The sequence below is a fragment of the Lipotes vexillifer genome, unplaced genomic scaffold, assembly GCF_000442215.2.
Source record: "Lipotes vexillifer unplaced genomic scaffold, Lipotes_vexillifer_v1.1 scaffold40, whole genome shotgun sequence".
In the NCBI taxonomy this organism is placed as follows: Eukaryota; Metazoa; Chordata; class Mammalia; order Artiodactyla; family Lipotidae; genus Lipotes; species Lipotes vexillifer.
Window position 1 is genome coordinate 4,703,045 of NW_006771578.1, and position 21,632 is coordinate 4,724,676.

The window sequence follows — 21,632 nt, forward strand, 5'->3', positions numbered from 1 at the left end:
TGTGTCTATGTTCCAACGAGCAGGAATTCAAAGATGGGGAATCTGATTTCAAAGACACAGCCATTGTTTAGGAAGTTTGCCCTGAAAATGTGGGCTCATTCATTCCTTCACCTCAGGTGTTTTTTGTCTTCATCTGAATATGTCACACATGACAGGGGAATGAGAGAGGCAAGGGGGACATAGGGGTGGGGTTCAAACCCCCAAAGAGCTAAGTCCATGTGTGTAACAGCTTTTCCCTCAAGGTTTTCAAATGAACCAATACTGAAAGGAACGTTGCCAGCCACAATCTTCCTTAAACATTCTATGACTTTCCCATCTGGTGATCAACACAATGAAACGCAAAATACTGAATATTACATTTTAAATAGTCATCCCAATTATAATAACCGTATTGATTGGCTATCATGTTCTGGACACTGTGCACACCCTTTCCCATACAGGATCTTATTTCTTGTCACACATCCTGTGAGGTCTTAACTGCTGACCTTATACGTGTCCTATGCCTATTGATTAAACTGTCACTCTGCGTCTCATATCGGAGGGGAAGAAACTTTAGCCAGCGACATTAAATAACTTTCCCAAGATCTCTCAGCTAGACTCAGAGGAGTTGGGATGTGGCTCTAGATTTAACTTGTTCAAAAAAGCTCTTAAGTTTTCTTTTCCCACATCACTCCACAGGCGTTTATGGATTGAGGTATGAGCAAAACAAAACCAGGGTAGCTGCTTTACACGGGAACATATGTATACGTATAACTGATTCACTTTGTTATGAAGTAGAAACTAACACACCATTGTAAAGCAATTATACTCCAATAAAAAATAATAAAAATAAACACCGTGCTATTATCGTGATGAGCAGGAAAAGGAGGTTGGAGAATGCAGTTAGTTGGTTTCTGTTTGTACTTTTATTCTAGAAGTTAAGTGTTCGCTTAGCTGAACCACTTGTGGTTTGAGTAATCACATTTTGCCTCAGCTGGGAACCCACACACACTTGTGTGTCTGCATTACACCAGCGCACTTCATTTGAATTGCACACACTTTCCTTCTTTTGAAATTAGGCCTAGTGAGCAGCTTCATGTACTATTAAACAGGCAGATCTTTTGATGACGTCAACAATCAGCCCGGAGGGGAGGTGGGCAGACGGAAGCACCCTGAATAACCTGCCATTTGCTCTTTCCTGCCTGGACTTAGCTGGCATTTGGGCTCCTGCCCTCTTGGGTGTCTGGGGCCCTGATGAGCAGTGGTGACCTCCGAGAGATTAGGGGATAAATGATTACAGAATGCAATGGCGCTCTAAATCCATACGACTGGGAGGCAATGATGCACCGAGGCATCAGTTGTTTGGTGAACCAGTACAAAGTGATTATGAGAGCACCCCGGGAAGGAAATCACCCAGAGACGCTGGTAAAGAATTATCTGGCATGAGGATGTCAGGGAGTAATTTCTCTTAAATTATGACTTGGTTGCAAGGGTGCTAAATTGAGGTCAAAGGCAGGGTGAGAGGTCAAAGGCAGATGTCTTCCTGGGTCTGTCAGAGAGGAGTGATGCTGGGGAAGGTGCTGCATGGCCTCCCTTGGGACCTCTCTGGACCGCAGGTTCCAGAATTCTGCTATCAGCCACAGCCAGGGGATAATGCATATGCTTTTCAAGTAAAGCGGAGCTCAACCATTCTGTAGGCCATAATAAAATCATCTGGAAATGCTGTGTCCCTGTGGCACTTGCCACCTCCTGGACCAGGATTTCCAGTCATAGATCCACAGACCCACAAGGTGGACAACGTGGATCCCTACACCCTAGCATCCTTGCCCCTCCTGCACCCACATAACCTGACCTCGCAGTAGAGGATCCCGTTCTTTATGGTCCAATGCATGGATCGTTCCGGTGGGGACCCTGGGGTTGACGAGGAACTGACTGTGGGTCACACACGTTCTTCCGTTCTCTGATCTTGAATTCTGTCCTCACAACCAGACTGCAGGTGCATCCCAAGCAAGGACTTTGTCTCATTTTGTCACAAGGGTGGCTGACATAAGAAGTGGGTGGCTGCCCTCTTCCATTCAGCCTCCTCCCTCCTGTGGACACCCCCAGGAAGAGTGGAGCCAGGTGCCTCTGGGCGCAAGTCCAGCTCCAGCATGAACTCTCACCCTTGACTTCCCTGAGTCTCCATCTCCTCACCTGTGTCAGGAGGTCCCGAGTACTGCAGGTGAGTGAGCGAGGCAATGAATGAACAGCACCGAATAGAGGCCGCGGGGTTAGTCCTCTCAGTATATGGGAGCCAACAATCCTCACTCACTAGGATATCTAAGCAGTCCTGGTATTGACTCTTTTCCAATTTCCTTGGCATGTTCATCTGTGAAGATGCACCTCATATGTTGGCTCTGAGGCTTAAACGTGCTGCTGTCTGTAAAGATGGGGCCCATTAGGGAGCATTTGCTTGAGAAACCATCCAGCATTTCCTCCCCTTTGCTTTCCATCTATCTTTACCACTTCAAACTCATCAAATCCTCACACAACCCCTCTGAGATAGGTACAATTATTATTATCGCCATTTTACAAATGAGGAAACAGAGAGGTTAAGTAACTTTCCTGGGATCACACAGCTTCTGAGTGATGGGGCTGGGATTTGAACTCAGGAGTAAGCCCCTTCTCTTAACACTACCCCAAGTTCCTTTGGGGAACACCTGGAGAAGCACCCTGGAGACTCAGGTCAGGAGCTGCATGTCACCAGCCCCAATTTCCTACAACACTTGGTTTGATTCCCCATTGGTAAAAGAATTGCGCTATGCATAGAATTTAACTCAATAATAATGAAAGCTTTTCCTTCCAGAAAGGTCCACTGTTTAATTACCTCCATTTCTGTGAATGCAGTGCAGGCTTGGGCCACTCTGCCCCACAAGAGTGTCGATCATTAGATTCCCGCTAATTAATATGGAGTTTAATCTTCTTTGATTACAAACATTGATTGCTGCTGATCTTTCAGCCATCCCTGCCAGCGTGTATGTATCTTGAGTTCCAAAACACTCAGGCACCATCATGCCAGGAGAAAGGTGAAATGAAACATTAAGCTGGGTTCACGGTCAATTTAATTAATGCAAATGTGTGACTCTGTTCATTTGTCCCAATGATGCTTTTCAATCAAGCTATTAGGAATGAACACCTCTTGACTTTATTTTCTATGTCCTCTTAACAAAAATCCTTTCTGCAACAAATAAGCAAGGTAGGGCCTAAAGGACACTGTTAAGTTGTATGCAGTTCTACGACTCCATAGAAAACCTGCCTCTTGACTGAAACTCTGCAAACAAAGATAAGGGTTTCTCAGCAAGGAGAGAGTAAGCCTGTGAATCGGCAGGGCTGATGGTAGAAGGTAAGTGTGAGTGTCAGGGAGAGACAGCGAGAGATGGGAGGAGGGAAAGAGAGAGAAGAAAAGAGAGAAGCAAGAAGAGGTAGTAAATGTAAGGTTTACCCACTAACAGATTTATTAAAGACTTTCCTGGTCCATAAATCAAGAGGCAGATCTCTACCAAATATTAATATTTAACATCTGTGTAGAGCCTTCCAGGTCCCAGAGCACCAGCACACACACTAACACACACACAACAATCAAGGTAGGTGCATATTACGGTTTCCATCCTGCACATATAGACAATGAGACTCTGAGAGCTCAAGTGGGCTGCTTAAGGTTACACAACATCGAAGTCAAGACACGGGCTGTGTGCTTCGAGCCCACTGCCACCGGGATGCTGTGTACAGTTGTGCAGGCTGCACACTGCACAAGAGGGCCTGGGTGCTCCCATGGTTCACAGGCTAAGTCAACACCATGGCTGGGTACAGACTCAGCCAGAAGATTGGGACTCTTCTTGATTTTCACAGCGAAGCTTCTGCTTGCCAAGCCACATACCTGTGGATGGCATCTGTCCAGAAGAGGTGCCATTCTCTAACGTGCCCCAAAGTGCCTCATGGAGCAGCTAGTCCAACGTGCCCACCCCCTTGCCCATCAGATCTATCCCAGCACCCGTAACTACCATGTGCATGTATTTCTCTACATGCATTCCCTGAACTTCCTGAGGGGTAGAACTGGGGTCATCTCTGTGACCCCAATGCCCAGCATGGGGTTTCTAAACCTCATGAAAGAAAGGTTGGTTAAAGGGCTGAGGGAATAAATGCATGAAGGCACGTCCAGCACCCCTTTCACTGCACATTCCTGGCCCAGACCTCGGCTGGGTGATCCCTTCCTCTCTGAAGAGCTCTCAGTTCCTCTCCGTTCGGTCTCAGGTCATTGTGTAATTACTAGATAGTAAGCTACGTGAGGGCAGCCACAGGGCATGCCGGTGAACCTATTCACCACAGAGCTCAAAGCTTGCCATCTCATATTATTTTCCTCCCCTTTCCTCTGCCTCCAATTCATTCCCTGTTTTTATGTAGTCTGTTTCTCAAGGACAAATGATATGCGTATGTGACAGGAGATAATGGATGCCACTGTGGGTGTAATTTCATTTCACAGAATCAATCAGAGTCCAAGAAGAGCTACCCCTTCCAGGAGTCCAACCTTCTGGGCTGCTCTACCGAAGCCTTTATCCACACTGTTCTGTCCCTATGCTGGGGCTTCTGAGCCAAACCAGAATTCTCATGCCTCCAAATCTCCATGCGATGCGAAGTTGAGGTATCAGAAAGATGGCAAAGCCCTTTCTCAGGCCAAACATCCTAGAAATCACTGAGGTTTCCCCTTGTACTTTCAAAGGCTTACCTGTCTGCTGGCCCAGGGGATGGCAGACCACCTGGGTTTCTGCCTGAAGGCCGCAGCACAGTGATTTTAAGCAGCTTGAACCTCGAGAACTAACAAAGGCTGTGTCCATGCACCTTCAGCTGCCTTAGGTAATTTTTATTGCTTGGCTCTTCTGTTTCAGTGAGGTTCAGCTTTTCTCCCTGACCTACAGTGTTCCCTCAATAACCATAGGCTTTCGTCTTGCTCTGAAACCCAGAAATGTGCAGCAGACCTAGGGATTGGAACCTGTGGACAGAGATGTTTAGGCCAGGGCAAAGGCATTCTACATCAGAGAACATATACAGAGGAGCAAAGTGGAGCTGGGTTTGCTACAAATCTCACTTATCTAGATTTGCTCCTTAGGCTGCATTCTCCTCATCTTCCTTGTTAAGGAAGGATCTGAGGCTTCAGAAGAGCCTTGGCAGCTTGAAAGGGGGACCCAAGTGTTGTAACGGACAGGAAGATACACAATCTCCCCCACCTACACACTCAACTTGATGCTCTGGGAGGAACCTGGTCCATCCTCCATCCTCCTAGGATTTCCCAGTTTCCAAATGTTGCAGCTCTATTCCAGGGATGTAAAACATGGGTCTCACTTGTCCCAATTCTGTCCACCTGCACTCATGGTAGACATTGCTAATTGATCACGATGCTCTTCCATACTGAGACAGTTTCAGCCTTGGCATTCTTTCCAACACAGTGTTCCAGACAATAACTAATAATCAGAGTTGGCACATAAAAAACCCACAGTTCTCTTCATGATCTCCATAGAGCTAAAATGGAGAACAAATCATTGGTTCACATCCACAGTCAGGTAGAACAACCAGTGGACCTAAGAATTGGGTCTATTTAAACTTACTGTGGAGGACGATCACTTGTTAGACTAATCAAATCCTATATGCTGACCATCAGCCCCATGCAACACTGTCAGAGCTTTAGTGCCTGGCCCAAACAAGATGGATGAAAAGAAAATTTAGCAATGGAAATCCAGACACATTTTCATTTATGCAGCCACTTCTTGAGGCAGAACAACCTATTTAAATCAAATGATGGGTTTTAGCAACAAGGATGTAAACAGAATACCAACAGATATATCTTTGCATTGTTCTCTAGTAGCTGAGAACAGGAGTTGTTCTTTAGGCATGGACACGTGTGGGTGAAGCCAGGAATTTCTTGCACTTAAACTAGCAGTGCTAATTCTTGGAAGATGCTCTCTTCGTTTTATAAGAAAACCCAAACTACTTTACATAAATGCACTCAGATTGGTTCAAGATGGCAGAGTAGAAGGATGTGTGCTCATTCCCTCTTGCGAGAGCACCAGAATCACAACTAACTGCTGAACAATCATCGACAGGAAGACACTGGAGCTCACCAAAAAGATACCCCACATCCAAAGACAAAGGAGAAGCTGCAGTGATATGGTAAGAGGGGCGCAATCACAATAAAATCAAATCCCGTAACTGCTGGGTGGGTGACTCACAAACTGGAGAACAATTATACCACAGAAGTCCACCTACTGGAGTGAAGGTTCTGAGCCCCACGTCAGGCTTCCCAACCTGGGGGTCCGGCAATGAGAGGAGGAATTCCCAGAGAATCAGACTTTGAAGGCTAGTGGGATTTGATTGCAGGACTTCGACAGAACTGGGGGAAACAGAGACTCACTCTTGGAGGGCACGCACAAAGTAGTGTGCACAACGGGACCCAGGGGAAGGAGCAGTGACCCCATAGGAGACTGAACCAGACCTACCTGCTAGTGTTGGAGGGTCTCCTGCAGAGGCGGGGGTGGATGTGGCTCACTGCGGGGACAAGGACACTGGCAGCAGAAGTTCTGGGGAGTACTCCTCGGAATGAGCCCTCCTGGAGTCCATCACTGGCCCCACCAAAGAGCCTGTAGGCACCAGTCCTGGGTCACCTGAGGCCAAACAACCAACAGGGAGGGAACCCAGCCCCACCCATCAGCAGACAAGTGGATTAAAGTTTTACTGAGCTCTGTCCACCAGAGAAACACCCAGCTCTACCCACCAACAGTCCCTCTCATCAGAAAGCTTGCACAAGCCTCTTAGATAACCTCATCCACCAGGCGGGAACCAGCAGAAGGAACAAGAACTACAATCCTGCAGCCTTTGGAATGAAAACCACATTCACAGAAAGATAGACAAAATGAAAAGGCAGAGGACTACATACCAGATGAAGGAACAAGATAAAATCCCAGAAAAACAACTAAATGAAGTGGAGATAGGCACCTTCCAGAAAAAGAATTCAGAATAATGATAGTGAAGATGATCCAGGACCTCGGAAAAAGAATGGAGGCAAAGATCGAGAAGATGCAAGAAATGTTTAACAAAGACCTCGAAGAATTAAAGAACAAACACCTAGAAGAATTAAAGAACAACCAAACAGAGATGAACAATACAATAACTGAAATGAAAAATACACTAGAAGGAATCAATAGCAGAATAACTGAGGCAGAAGAACGGATAAGTGGCCTGGAAGACAGAATGGTGGAATTCACTGCTGCAGAACAGAATAAAGAAAAAAGAATGAAAAGAAGTAAAGACAGCCTAAGAGACCTCTGGGACAACATTAAATGCATCAACCTTCACGTTATAGGGGTACTGGAAGGAGAAGAGAGAGAGAAAGGACCTGAGAAAATATTTGAAGAGATTAGAGTCAAAAACTTCCCTAACATGGGAAAGGAAATATCCACCCAATGTCCAGGAAGCACAGAGAGTCCCAGGCAGGATAAACCCAAGGAAAAACATGCTGAGACATATAGTAATCAAACTGACAAGAATTAAAGACAAAGAAAAATTATTAAAAGCAACAAGGGAAAAACAACCAATAACATACAAGGGAACTCCCATAAAGTTAACAGCTGATTTCTCAGCAGAAACTCTACAAGCCAGAAGGGAGTGGCAAGATATATTTAAAGTGATGAAAAGGAAGAAACTACAACTAAGATAACTCTGCCTGGCAAGGATCTCATTCAGATTCGATGGAGAAATCAAAAGCTTTACAGACAAGCAAAAGCTAAGAGAATTCAGCACCATCAAACCAGCTCTACAACAAATGCTAAAGGAACTTCTCTAAGTGGGAAACACAAAAGAAGAAAAGGACCTACAAAAATAAACCCAAAACTCTTAAGAGAACTGTAATAGGAACATACATATCAATAATCACCTAAAATGTGAAGGGATTAAATGCGCCAACCAAAAGACACAGGGTCGCTGACTGGATACAAAAACAAGGCCCATATATATGCTATCTACAAGAGACCCACTTCAGACCTAGGGACACATACAGACTGAAAGTGAGGGGATGGAAAAAGAGATTACACGCAAATGGAAATCAAAAGAAAGCTAGAGTAGCAATACTCATATCAGACAAAATAGACTTTGAAATAAAGACTATTAGAAGAGACCAAGAAGGACACTACATAATGATCAAGGGATCAATCCAAGAAGAAGATATAACAATTGGAAATATTTATGCACCCAGCATAGGAACACCTCAAAACGTAAGACAAATGCTAACAGCCATAAAAGGGGAAATTGACAGTAACACAGTCATAGTAGGGGACTTTAACACCCCATTTTCACCAATGGACAGATCAACCAAAATGAAAATAAATAAGGAAACACAAACATTAAATGACACAATAGACCAGACAGATTTAGTTGATATTTATAGAACTTTCCGTCCCAAAACAGCAGATTACACTTTCTTCTCAAGTGCATATGGCACATTCTCCAGGATAGATGACATCTTGGGTCACAAACCAAGACTCAGTAAATTTAAGAAAATTGAAATCATATCTAGCATCTTTTCTGACCACAACACTATGGGATTAGAAGTAAATTACAGGGAAAAAACCCGTAAAAGATACAAACACATGGAGGCTAAACAATATGTTACTAAATAACCAAGAGATTACTGAAGAAATCAAAGAGGAAATCAAAAAATACTTAGAGACAAATGACAAGGAAAACACAATGATCCAAAACCTATGGGATGCAGCAAAAGCAGTTCCAAGAGGGAAGTTTAAAGAAATACAATACAATACAAAGAATACAATCCTACCTCAGGAATCAAGAAAAACCTCAAATGAACAGTTTAACCTTACACCTAAAGGAACTGGAGAAAGAAGAACAAACAAAACCCAAAGTTAGTAGAAGGAAAGAAATCATAAAGATCGGAGCAGAAATAAATGAAATAGAAACAAAGAAAAAAACAGCAAAGATCAATAAAACTAAAAGCTGGTTCTTTGAGAAGGTAAACAAAATTGATAAACTTTTAGCCAGACTAATCAAGAAAAAGAGGGAGAGGATTCAAATCAATAAAATTAGAAATGAAAAAGGAGAAGTTACAACGGACACTGCAGAAATTCAAAGCATCATAAGAGACTACTACAAGCAACTCTATGGCAATAAAATGGAGAACCTGGAAGTAATGAACGAATTCTTAGAAAGGTATAACCTTCCAATTCTAGCAAACATTTAGAGAAGACCTAACACCCATCCTTCTCAAACTCTTCCAAAAAATTGCAGAGGAAGGAACAGTCCCAAACTCATTCTATGAGGCCACCATCACCCTGATACCAAAATCAGACAAAGATACTACAAAAAAAGAAAATTACAGACCAATATCACTGATGAATATAGATGCAAGAATCCTCAACAAAATAGTAGCAAACTGAATCCAACAACACATTCAGAAGATCATACACCATGATCAACTGGGATTTATCCCAGGACTACAAGGATTCTTCAGTTTATGCAAATCAATCAATGGGATACGCCATATTAACAAACTGAAGAATAAAAACCAAATGATCATCTCAATAGATGCAGAAAAAGCTTTTGACAAAATTCAATACCTTTTTATGATAAAAACTCTCCAGAAAGTGGGCATAGAGGGAACTTACCTCAACACAGTAAAGTCCATATATGACAAACCCATGGCCAACATCGTCCTCAAAGGTGAAACACTGAAAGCATTTCCTCTAAGATCAGGAACAAGACAAGGATGTCCACCCTTGCCACTATTATTCAACATAGTTTTGGAAGTCCTAGCCATGGCAATCAGAGAAGAAAAAGAAATAAAAGGAATACAAATTGGAAAAGAAGAAGTAAAATTGTCACTGTTGGCAGATGACATGAAACTATACATAGAAAATCCTAAAGATGCCACCAGAAAACTACTAGAGCTAATCAATGAATTTGGTAAAGTTGCAGGATACAAAATTAATGCACGGAAATCTCTTTTATTCCTATACGCTAACAATGAAAGATCAGAAAGAGAAATTAAGGAAACAAACCCATTCTCCATTGCAACAAAAAGAATAAAATACCTAGGAATAAACCTACTTAAGGAGGTAAAAGACCTGTACTCAGAAAACTATAAGACACTGATGAAAGAAATCAAAGATGACACAAACAGATGGAGAGATATACCATGTTCTTGGATTGGAAGAATCAATATTGTGAATATGACTATACTACTAAAAGCAATCTACAGATTCAAGGCAATCCCTATCAAACTACCAATGGCATTTTTTACAGAATTAGAACAAAAAATCTTAAAATTTGTATGAAGACACAAAAGACCCTGAATAGCCAAAGCAATCTTGAGGAAAAAAAACAGAGCTGGAGGAATCAGGCTCCCTGACTTCAGACTATACTTCAAAGCTACAATAATCAAGACGATATGGTACTGGCACAAAAACAGAAATATACATCAATGGAACAGGATAGAAAGCCCAGAGGTGAACCCACGCACCTGTGGTCAATTAATCTTCGACAAAGGAGTCAAGTATATACAGTGGAGAAAAGACAGTCTTTTCAATAAGTGGTGCTGGGAAAACAGGACAGCTACATGTCAAAGAATGAAATTAGAACACTCCCTAACACCATACACAAAAATGAACTCCAAATGGATTAAAGACCTAAATATAAGACCAGACACTATAAAACTCTTAGAGGAAAACATAGGAAGAACCCTCTTCGACATAAATCACAGCAAGATCTGTTTTGACCCACCTCCTAGAATAATGGAAATAAAAACAAAAATAAACAAATGGGACCTACTGAAACTTAAAAGCTTTTGCACAGCAAAGGATACTATAAACAAGACGAAAAGACAATCCTTAGAATGGGAGAAAATATTTGCAAACGAATAAACGGACAAAGGATTAATCTCCAAAATACATAAACAGCGCATGCAGCCCAATATTAAAAAAACAAACAACCCAATCCAAAAATGGGCAGAAGACCTAAACAGACATTTCTCCAAAGAAGACATATAGATGGCTGAGAGGGATATGAAAAGGTGCCTAATTATTAGTAGTAATAATAGTAATTATTAGTATAATTAGTACTAATTGTTAGAGAAATGCAAATCACAAGTACAATGAGGTATCACCTCACACGGGTTAGAATGGGCATCACCAGAAAATCTACAAACAACAAATGCTGGAGAGGGTGTGGAGAAAAGGGAACCCTCTTGCACTGTTGGTGGGAATGTAAACTGATAGAGCCACTATGGAGAACAGTATGAAGGTTCCTTAAAAAACTAAAAATAGAATTACCATATGACCCAGCAACCCCACTACTGGGCATATACCCAGAGAAAACCATAATTCCAAAAGACATACGCACCCCAATGTTCATTGCAGCAGTATTTACAATAGCCAGGTCATAGAAGCGCCCTAAATGCCCATCAACAGATGAATGGATAAAGAAGATGTGGTACATATATACAATGGAATATTACTCAGCCATAAAAAGAAATGAAGTTGGGTCATTTGTAGAGACGCGGATGGACGTAGAGACTGTCATAAAGAGTGAAGTAAGTCAGAAAGAGGAAAACAAATATCGTATATTAACACATACATGTGGATTCTAGAAAAATGGTACAGATGAACCGGTTTGCAAGCAGAAATAGAGAAAGAGATGTAGAGAACAAACATATGGACAAAAGCGGGGGAGGGGGTGGTGGAACACCCACGAGTCAAGTGGATCGGTTGTAGCTAGCTGAGCCGAGGCAATGCAGTATTGCTTTCTGCACCAGCTATACCCACCTAGCGAGGGGCCCAAGAACCCTAGAGCCTAGTTTGCCCACTGCAGGAGTGCTTTCTGAATGTACTGTTATGGTTCACAGGAGAGAAAACTCAGACCTGCACAGATACCTCTATCTGTGTAATTTTTCTGGGCCTCTAGCCTTGACCATCTCTTTGATGTGTAATATTCTTGCTGACTGACACATTTTCCTTTTCAGGAGCTCTGTGTGGGAGTGGGAAGAATGAAGAAAATCTAGCCCTTACCTAAGAAAACTCAAAGCACTGATGGTTTTATTTTTCTTCCGGATAAAACCAGCTTTTCTTTCATATCTGAAGCAGGAGAATCATTCTTAAAAGTCAGTGCCGATGGAAAGTGCATTCATACTGCACTTAATCACACTCATTGGAGACGGGCTAGCATGAGTCATTGCCTTTTTTGACAAAAGCTTGTTTTCTTGCCGGCTGGCCTCAAGGAGCCTCGGGTGGCCCACACACAGCTGTGGTTTAGACCTGGACCCCATGGAGACTGGGCAGTGCCCCTGAGTCTCTGAGCCCTCCCTGCTCTGTTGAGAAGCTGTTAATCCACACTTTCTCTCTCCTACTACTGTCTGAGCCCCCGGAGGTGACACCAGCCTAGGACTCCCTCAGCCCCTGTAAGCGCCCCCAGCAGGGCGCACCTTTACCTGGAACTGTCTTTGTTTCCACATCCGTCCCCTAACCAGAAAGGGTAGTGTAGACCCATGATTGAGGGCCTGGGTGTCTGCAGCTTCACAGTTTGGACCCAGTTACTGGCTCTGCCATGTACTGTGTAAATTCAAGCAAGTTATCTGACCTCAGGTGCCTCCTCTAAAAAGTGACAGTAGTAATAGTACCTCCTCATAGAGTCATTGTGGAGATTAAATGGACTACAATGGTGATGCACTACATGATGGCCAGCACATGCCCCCAATACTTTATAAGCGTTGGGGGTAGAGAGGTAGGGATCAAAGACAATCAGCTCTTCCGTGGCTGGGCTCTAAGTCACCTCTGTAGTCTCAGCATCTAGTCTGACACAGAGAAGGCTCTCAACAAAGGCCTGCATGTGGAAGCAGGCCTGTTCTCTTAGATCTCCCCCACTGGCCTAGTTCCCAGTTAATAGCCATTGTTCTATGAGAATCACCAGTTTTTCAGTTGCCCTAAAAATCCCTGACCAGTTCTTACTTTCTTCTCTCTCTGTCTGATGATCCTGGGGTGCTTCCCTAACAGGCTAGAGATTATCTTTTGCTGGCAGGTCAGGGGTACTGGTGCAAGGGAATTGTCCTCAAAGGGAAGCATCACCAACCATAGCTGATTCTTGTTATTCTAGTTATTCGCAGTATAGTTGTAGTCAAGAAAGTCACCACAAACACCGAATTCATGAATACTGAATCATTGCCCTTAGGGGGAAATATAGGATTAGGTTCCTGAGATCCTCTGGTCATAACATTTTCATCAACTGATAAACATGTAAACCTGTTTTAGACCCATTTCTGTTTAAAGACACCGTACTTAATACATATCGTTGACTCATTAACATTGAACTCATAGCCAGCAGGACTAGAATTCACGCCTGAACGAAGCTCACCTAACACAAGTATTTTCTCCATAAGGGACACTAGACAGCATTTCAACACTATGCTTGGAGGCCATTTTAAACAGCAAAATCACCTGTAAAAAGCACAAAAATGCAAAAACCACAGCACTAAATGGATAATGAAAAGGATACTTGTTAACAAGATGAGTTGAAACACAAAGACAGAGCATCGCCTTGTTGTACCTCAGCTGGAAACCGGTACATTAGGCAACTCAAGTTTTTGCCACTTTGCACATACCCACAAATGACTGTGAAGGTATTGTGAGTATTGATATTGGGATTGCAAATAATTTTTTGCAAGTAGGTGAACTTGCAAATATGGAATCTGCGAAAGATGAGGATGGACTTTGTATGATCATGAAATATGGATACTCAGTATGGCATTCGTAATGAATGCCTGTAAACTGAGGCTTCGAATGTTCTCAGACTATCAAATTTAGCTTTAAACTTTCCTTTGGGGATGTTTCTCCTTCTTGGAACCATCAGCAAATAGTTAATCTGAATGTTTTATCGCTCGAATAAGAGAAGCCTCACCACTCACATGAATCTGATCACCATTTGCCTTCATCTCAGCCATCAGCCCCTCTTGCTGCCACACTGTACATTTTTCATAGTCTGCTAGATCATTTCCAACACATACACATACATACACATTTTTCATACTCTGCTGGATCGTTTTCAACTGCAAGTAAACATACACAGAAATATAGTATATACAAACACAATTATGTTGCAAAGTTTTTACTATAATCTCCATTTTCCAAATCAAGAAACCTAACCTCAGAGAAGTTAGGACACTTACTGAGGTCACACAGCTAATCAGGCAGAACAGGGCAACTATAACATCTATAATTTTTATAGCATTATCCTAATTAGCTTGGGTGTATGGTTGACCTTGAATAACTCCCAATACCAATGATAAGTAGCAGAGTAAACTCTAAAGACATTCCGATGGCTAAGATAAGCTATAAAAGATACATGGAGCTGATATACAATTACCAAAGGGACTGACCCAAATGTGAGTCAATAGTGTGATATGGGCATCACATTTGTGAGGAGGTTATCCATTTACTGCCAAGGACATTTCCACACGTAGCTTAGTGCCTCCCTACATAAACAGTCATGATGTTATAGGCATATCATGATTTTCATCAATGAGAAAGCTGATATTGTGAGCCAGTTTTGAAAATAAAGATAATTACACAGAAGACCCTTCTTTTTTATTAGCTTTTTTAATTTTAATTTTTTTATTGAAGTATAGTTGATTTACAATGTTGTGCCGATCTCTGCTGTACAGTGAAGTGACTCAGTTACACACATATAGACATTCTTTTTTTTTTTTTTCTATTCTTTTCCATTATGGTCTATCACAGGATACTGAATATAGTTCCCTGTGCTATACGGTAGGACCTCATGTAAACTATTATACATAGGATGGATAAACAACAGAAGACCCTTCTTAAGCACTCCTTGTCATCAGACAGCTGCCGGTAATCACGTGGCAAATGTCAGAAGAATGGAAATTTCCAACATTTTGTTAAAACCCAAAGAGGTCTTGCACCCCATAGAAAACTCAAAGCTCAAAGATATTAAGATGGAAGTTTCCACAAAAGACATTAAAGGAAGAAAAAAAAAAAGATGAATAGGGAGGAAGTAATGGAATTTAACCGTACGTAGAAAAATTCATCCTCTCTTCAGGTTTGAAAAGAATATATATCACAGCAGCAAATGGGAAATGACAAACCTCCCATCAGAAACATGACTGTCATTCTTATTGTGTGCATTTACAGCTTTTCCAAGGATTTGACTAAAGAGAACCAGAAGAAGAAAAAAGGAAAAGACAAATGAATTGGAAATGACCTCATCTATTATCTATGGCCATATGGAGAAAATAATGCCTTCCCAAAGCTGGGCCATGGATTAGCTGTCAAATAAAAAACCTATGTATAAATACTTGACCTAAGCACAAAGCATTAAAGTAATTTCAGCTACATATGTCTGTGAGGCAGTCAGTACCCAGGTGAAATTAGCAAGTGGGTAGTTAGAGGTCTCCACACTGGGCTTTCTTTTCCTAATCTCAAGGTCTGTTTAAATAACTTTACTAAAGGGAGCGTAAGACAATCAAAGGAGGCTGAAAATCTATGAAAATGTGTAAAAGAGGAAATTAAGAATGTGATTAAGCATTGGGGAAAGGATTCAATCAATAAGAAAGAATAACAAATTAAAACAAAGATGAGATCATTTTTCAACCAACATAGGAAAAAACATATAATAATAGTGCCCGCAGAATCTATGAAAGGCAGAACATCTGGATACTATTAGTGGGAAAATAAAATAGTGAATCTGAAAAGAATAGATGTGGAGAATCTTAGAAATGTTTATATCCTTTTGACCTAGCAATTTGTCTATTGGAACTTCATCTTAAGGAAAGAATCTGAAATGGACAGTGATATTTTGGCACAAAATACTTTTAAAAATATTTATGTTTCTATCTGCAAAGGTTTGGAAACAACCTACACGCCCAACAGCGGGAAAACTGTTAATTAAATTGTGACACATCTATATGTCGGAACAGTTTGCAGCCATTTAAAGACACGTTTTGAAGACATTTTTAATGCCATGGGAATAATTAATATACACAAAAATAATTTTGTACATAGAATGTGATCTCATAGCAGACACACACACACACACACACACACGCACACAGACACACACACCGCTACACACAGAATGCTGGAAAGAAATAGGCTGGAATACCAACAGTGCTTGCCACCCCTTGCCAGTGAGACTACCAGCGATTTTAATTTTCTTCTGTATAAACAACTGAGCAATTACGAATTTAAAAGGCAAGAAGATACTCTCATGACACTTATGATCTGTAGTAAACCTTTTCCATCATTTCTCCAAGTAATATAAGACCTTCCTCATTACACAGGCAGACTGGGTTACTGTTGATTATGTCTCGTCCACTGGATCATGGTTTTTCTACTTATTACCTAAACACTTTCCCTTATGAAATCATTTTAATCTCCTACGTGATCCCCAGAGTCTTCCACTTGTAGCATACACCAAGGGCTGTTCATGGAGCACACACTCAATTCTTGTACAGTCTTTGCTTAGCTTGAAGCATGTTTGCTTTCAAAGTTTGAAACTGATCCTGTACACCCTTCTTCAACAGTTCCAGTGAGCACTGAATTCAGTTTCATGAATATGGTCATTTATGAAGCACCTATGCCTTTCTACATCACACATACTTGTCTCAAAAGCTCCTGGTGCATTAAGCTTGTCACCCCAGCCAGACCTGGGAGTGTGACATCCAGCTCCCAGCACGTAGCACGGAATTAGGCATAGAGCAAACCCATGCCTGGTGTGTACCTGCTTGCAAAGACATCCATTTCTTACGTCAGAATGCAAATTAAACACAAGCAGTGCATTACAAATGTCATGCAATGGCTCTTATGACATCTTAGTTAATGATGTTTCTTTGACTGTCTTCCTGTTGGACTGAATGAAATAGAAGTCTCAAACAATCAGAAAATTTTAACCTGAGGACAGCTAAGTTCAAAAGGGAAGCACTGCAAAGCCTTGAGAAATACTCCTTTTCTATAATGTCAGGTCCAGCATATGTTCTAGGATGTAAAGCAGGGAAGACAGAGAATGGAAATACCAACCAGAAACTCAGGCTGAAGGATGTCAAAAGGCCAATGACCACTTCTTTGCTCCTACTTGGGGCCTGGCAGAGTGATGGCACGTTCTCATTTCATGTCACTCAACCTGAAATAATCCAGTGAGATTGATGTGATGATACTCTTTTTACAGGGCTCAGAGAGGTGAGGTATCAGACTTCCACTCACACGTTGGAACAGGTTGCAACTATTCAATACATATTTTTCTTTAGGAATCAGTCTCATTGTGAATTTTAAATGCAGCATTTTTTAAACATTGGAGTATAGTTGATTTACAATGTTGTGTTAATAATATACATATTATTTTTTAATATTCTTTTCTATTATGGTTTATCATAGGATCTTGAATATAGTTCCCTGTGCTATAAAATAGGACCTTGTTGTTTATCCATTCTATACATAAAAGCTTACATCTGCTAACCCCAGCCTCCCACTCCATCCGTCCCCCGACCCCCTGCCCCTTGGCAACCACCAGTTTGTTCTCTATCTCCAAAAACACAGAATTTTTATGGTTGCTTTTGGAAAAAGTGTGGTTCAAAATAAAGTTTAAGGTCCACCCTCATCAAAAGGGAGGGGAGCTTTGTAGTACAGTCTGAAGTCAGGGAGCCTGATTCCTCCAGCTCCGTGTTTCGTTCTCAAGATTGCTTTGGCTATTCGGGGTCTTTTGTGTTTCCATACAAATTGTGAAATTTTTTGTTCTAGTTCTGTGAAAAATGCCAGTGGTAGTTTGATAGGGACTGCACTGAATCTGTAGATTGCTTTGGGTAGTAGAGTCATTTTCACAATGTTGATTCTTCCAATCCAAGATCATGGTATATCTCTCCACCTATTTGTATCATCTTTAATTTCTTTCATGAGTGCCTTATAATTTTCTGCATACAGGTCTTTTGTCTCCTTAGGTAGGTTTATTCCTAGATATTTTATTCTTTTTGCTGCAGTGGTAAATGGGTGTGTTTTCTTAATTTCACTTTCAGATTTTTCATCATTAGAGTATAGGAATGCCAGAGATTTCTGTGCATTAATCTTGTATCCTGCTACTTTACCAGATTCATTGAATAGCTCTAGTAGATTTCTGGTAGCATCTTTAGGATTCTCTATGTATAGTATCATGTCATCTGCAAACAGTGACAGCTTTACTTCTTCTTTTCCGAGTTGGATTCCTTTTATTTCCTTTTCTTCTCTGATTGCTGTGGCTAAAACTTCCAAAACTATGTTGAATATGAGTGGTGAGAGTGGGCAACCTTGTCTTGTTCCTGATCTTAGTGGAAATGGTTTCAGTTTTTCACCATTGAGGACGATGTTGGCTGTGGGTTTGTCATATATGGCCTTTATTATGTTGAGGAAAGTTCCCTCTATGCCTTCTTTCTGCAGGGTTTTTATCATAAATGGGTGTTGAATTTTGTCGAAAGCTTTCTCTGCATCTATTGAGAGGATCATATGGTTTTTCTCCTTCAATTTGTTAATATGGTGTATCACGTTGATTGATTTGCGTATATTGAAGAATCCTTGCATTCCTGGAATAAACCCCACTTGATCATGGTGTATGAGCCTTATAATGTACTGTTGGTAATCAAGACAGTATGGTACTGGCACAAAAACAGAAATATAGATCAATGGAACAGGATAGAAAGCCCAGAGATAAACCCACGCACATATGGGCACCTTATCTTTGATAAAGGAGGCAAGAATATACAGTGGAGAAATGACAGTCTCTTTAGTAAGTGGTGCTGGGAAAACTGGACAGCTACATGTAAAAGTATGAGATTAGATCACTCCCTAACACCATACACAAAAATAAACTCAAAATGGATTAAAGACCTAAATGTAAGGCCAGATATTATAGAACTCTTAGAGGAAAACATAGGCAGAACACTCTATGACGAGAGTCTATAAATCACAGCAAGATCCTTTTTGACCCACCTCCTAGAGAAATGGAAATAAAAACAAAAATAAACAAATGGGACCTAATGAAACTTAAACGCTTTTGCACAGCAAAGGAAACCATAAACAAGACCAAAAGACAACCCTTAGAATGGGAGAAAATATTTGCAAATGAAGCAACTGACAAAGGATTAATCTCCAAAATTTACAAGCAACTCATGCAGCTCAATATCAAAAAAACAAACAACCCAATCCAAAAATGGGCAGAAGACCTAAATAGACATTTCTCCATAGAAGATATACAGGTTGCCAACAGACACATGAAGGAATGCTCAACATCATTAATCATTAGAGAAATGCAAATTAAAATTACAATGAGATATCATCTCACACTGGTCAGAATGGCCATCATCAAAAAATCTAGAAACAGTAAATGCTGGAGAGGGTGTAGAGAAAAGGGAACACTCTTGCACTGTTGGTGGGAATGTAAATTGATACAGCCACTGTGGAGAACAGTATGGAGGCTCCTTAGAAAACTACGAATAGAACTAGCATACGACCCAGCAATCCCACTACTGGGCATATACCCTTAGAAAACCATAATTCAAAAAGAGTCATGTACCAAAATGTTCATTGCAGCTCTATTTACAATAGCCAGGACACGGAAGCAACCTAAGTGTCCATCAACAGATGAATGGATAAAAAAGATGTGGCACATATATACAATGGAATATTACTCAACCATAAGAAGAAACGAAATTGAGTAATTTGTAGTGAGGTGGATAGACCTAGAGTCTGTCATACAGAGTGAAGTAAGTCAGAAAGAGAAAGACAAATACCGTACGCTAACACATATGTATGGAATCTAAGAAAAAAAAATGTCATGAAGAACCTAGGGGTAAGAGAGGAATAAAGACACAGACCTACTGGAGAATGGACTTGAGGATATGGGGAGGGGGAAGGGTTAAGCTGTGACAAAGTGAGAGAGTGGCATGGACATATATACACTACCAAACGTAAGGTAGATAGCTAGTGGGAAGCAGCCGCATAGCACAGGGAGATCAGCTCGGTGCTTTGTGACCACCTAGAGGGGTGGGATAGGGAGGGTGGGAGGGAGGGAGACGCAAGAGGGAAGAGATATGGGAACATATGTATATGTATAACTGATTCACTTTGTTATACAGCAGAAGCTAACACACTGTTGTAAAGCAATTATACTCCAACAAAGATGTTAAAAAAAAAAAAAGAAATTAAAAAAAAAATGATGGGTAGGTACCTGCATTTTGAAAGGAGAGTCCCAGTGCCCAGGAGAGGACTGAGGCAAGGAGGCTCTTGTGGCTATTTGGGGGGGAAGGTCTCTCATCTTTAGTGGTCATACCCACGGCTAACTTTGAGCTAGAAAAAGCTTTGTCATCGCACGTGACCTCATATCAGCAAAATGTGGGGAGAGGGAATATGTGGGTTGTCAGAGATCTGACTTGAACACATGGAAGTCAGTTTTTCAGATTCAGAATTTAAGGCTCTTAAGTTTCCGAATGTCCAAATGTCCTGGGTTATTTACTTGGAGGCAATAATTTCTGTTCTTCAAGCTTGTGCTGGAGTTGAAAGAATAGGAGTCATAACTTTGGTTATGTGTCCAGTTTCCGAGAACCAATAGGCATGTGGCCAATGACCACTGAGCATTTCTATGCCTCAGTTTTCTCGCAATAAGCTAGAGGAAATGATCTCTGCTCTGCCTCATTCGCAAGGATAACATGAGGACCACATGGGACATATCTGAAGGCTCCTCATAAAGTGGAAAAAATTTCTACATTCTTAAGCTATTTTAAATCACAGGCTTTGTAACTTTATAAATGACATGGATCTGCTTCCCATAAAAATATACCCAGCTATATAAAAATTGTACCCACAGTTATTTCAGACAGTTCATGGAATTCCTGAAGCCACAATGAGTCCTAGCTTGAGAAATCCTCTTGTGAATTACTTATGGGAAACTCTCATAAACTTCCTCCCCACAGGGCCCAAGACCTCTTCACCTCTACATGGAATAATTTTTCTTTCTTGCAGGAAGCCAAGAAGATTATTTCCATCTCTTATTTAACGTTTGCAAGGATCTGCATCTCTTCTTAGACTTGTCATGTATTTGCAATGAGAGGTGAGAACATAGGAAGTCTGCAAATATCTTGTGAAGAATCCTTCCTCATCTATTTTATGATTTCTAGAAAAGACTGGGGAGAAATGTGCCCAAATTAAGTAAGGGACCCACAATTTCTGCCCCAAAGATAGTTCCAAAAAAGGCAGAACACGACTCCCTGACTGCTGCAAAAAGTTACCCAACTGCCCCCAACAAGGCCTGCCTATGGTTTTGAGAACTGATAGCCCACCCTCATCACCAAGCATGGTTTCTCCCATGCCAGGAGTGTCACTCAATCAAAACCTCCCACATCTGTCAGGGGAATGACATGGCAACTGTCATGTCTGGAGGATGCGAGAAAAAAACAAAAACTGAAACTCTTGGTGGGTCCCTGTCTCCTGGGATCCAGAACTTCTATCTCCTTGTAATGAAAAGAATTCAGCTAAGGTCTGTCCCACAGAAGGGAGCCATCCCTGATTCTGGCAGCTCTGCAAACAGCC

The 21,632-nt window shown here is 41.3% G+C and overlaps 1 protein-coding gene across 1 annotated transcript in view; it reads right to left on the bottom strand.

Moving 5' to 3' along the window:
- Positions 1–21,632, bottom strand: part of CLSTN2 (calsyntenin 2) — a 655,546-nt gene that overhangs the window by 302,529 nt on the left and 331,385 nt on the right. The gene's annotated exons all lie outside the window — the stretch shown is intronic.